At 44.4% G+C, this 1984-nt stretch overlaps 1 long non-coding RNA gene across 1 annotated transcript in view; it reads left to right on the forward strand.

Moving 5' to 3' along the window:
• The first annotated feature begins 355 nt into the window (after window positions 1–355).
• Window positions 356–1984, forward strand: part of LOC105293284 — a 26379-nt gene continuing 24750 nt past the window's right edge. The window contains exon 1 of the long non-coding RNA XR_895971.2: window positions 356–432. This is a non-coding gene — a long non-coding RNA (uncharacterized LOC105293284). The remainder of the gene's footprint in view (window positions 433–1984) is intronic.

Consider the following 1984-nt stretch of genomic DNA (forward strand, 5'->3'; position numbering starts at 1 on the left):
TTCAAATCTCAATTTATCCTAAAGATGATGGCGAATAGGATTTAATATTTTACTTATCCTATAATACGTAAACTAAATAATCCTTTCGATCAAGAGAGATTGCTTGCTACCAAACAGCTAAGAATACAGTTAACCTTTTACAGGAAATACATCACCCCTGGTTTTACTCATTAGAATAAATTCCAAATCAGAAGTAGATTTTTAGAAACGAGAAAGTAAAACGCCAAATTGTCTCACGGTGGCAGTTTTTCTGCACATGACAGCAGCGTGGCTTCTTTTGAGAAACTCAAGACAAGTGTGAACGGGGGCCGAGCAGGCCGTGTGTGCAGGCGCCTGTAACAGTGTCCTGTGTCCCCAGGGCGGCCGGGGAGCGCTACCGCAGAGAGATGCTGGCCCACGGCGGGGGCAGGGAGCCCAGCCTCATGGTGCAAGGTAAGCCCAGGGAGCACGGGACTTCCTGGCGGGTTTCCTTCAAGGCTTCGTGAGCTCTGTGTTTGAGCGTTAGCCCTTGAGTTAGGCTTTTACACCATCTCTAATGGCAGCTGTTTCATATTTTCTCCATACCTTTTTTTTTTCTTTTAAAAAGATGATGCTTCAGCTATGTACTTTTCTCTGAGCCTCTATTTCATTGTATCCCAAATGACAAATTAATTCGTATTGTATTTCTATTCTAATGTTCATTTCTATTTTATTGAATCTCAAATAACAGATAAATTTTTAGCTACTGTAATTTGTTTAGATGCCAGGATAAAATTTCACACTTCAGCTTTTAAGGTGTTACTAACACTCTAAGTGGAAGTGGTTAGGTTTGTCATAAATTTGTAAATTTGTCACAGATTCTCAGAAAATTTACCTTTATATTTTAGTAGATCACAATGTATTTCTTTAGCTGAAAAAAGAAATTCGTTTATTTCTTACTCCTTTTTTTCTTTCTCTAAAAGCTTACCTACATATTCGCTATGAATTCCAAGGCATCGGGTTGGACTTTTTACCTGCCAGAAAGTTGGAACCTAATTAATGAATTCTAAGGCATCGCCATGCTTGTTTTCCTATGTAATTTTTTGGGGGGAAGTGGGGTAATTTTAAAATTTAAGTATTTTCACTGAAAATTCAATTTTAAATAGAGGCGGGCCATCATGATTTTTCATAAAATGTTCTCAGAAATATTTCGAGGACGATACGAATGTTATCTCTCGGGTGCTTTCAGTATATGGACGATTACATAGGCAGCTTATTCCTCTATCTGCTGAACATGGCGTTCGGGAAATAACCCCCAGTTACTTGGGGAGACTCCACGTTCGCCACAGTAGCTGAGTGGGCCTTGAGGGCCCTGGGTGTGACATGCATGTCTTCTCGCCTGATCTGTTCAGTCAGACGCCTGTCACCCTTTTCAATAGTGCTCCAGGGCCTCCCCTTCAGCCGCTCCTGTAGAAGGGCCGGTGTCTGTCCAGTGCACATCGTGTGCCAGGGGGCGCTGTAAGTGCCCAAGGTGAAGTGTTGAAAGACAGCCTCGATGATGAGAGCCCGGCTCTGTGGGACTTGCTTTCCACCAGCCGATCTGGGAAAGTGCGTCCACCCAGGCTCGATCTGCCCTACGCCGGGCAAGCCTGTAAAACAAGTCAGCCGGCCCAGAGACCCGACGGTTTTATGTCGCACAGCCCAGCGGTCCTTTGCCAATATCACTTCTGTCTTCCATCAGTGGATTATGCCCCGGAAGTGACCTCTCAAGAGGAAGAGGGGGTGCTGGTGCCACCTCAGTTTTCCAGTTGACCTTTATTTGCCCCTGCTCTATCTAGTGACTGTTTTAAATGGTTTTTGTGTATGATTGATCTTCTAGCAACCCTATGAGGTGGGCATGATCATTATCCCCATTTTACAGAGAACGAGCAGGTCAGCTCCTGGCCCAAGTCATGGGCAGTGGGCGAGTGGAAGACCCAGGGTTTGAACCTGTGACTAACAGCAGAGACAAAGCTCTTTATCGTCT

The sequence above is a fragment of the Pteropus vampyrus genome, unplaced genomic scaffold (genome assembly GCF_000151845.1).
Source record: "Pteropus vampyrus isolate Shadow unplaced genomic scaffold, Pvam_2.0 Scaffold71, whole genome shotgun sequence".
Lineage (NCBI taxonomy): Eukaryota > Metazoa > Chordata > Mammalia > Chiroptera > Pteropodidae > Pteropus > Pteropus vampyrus.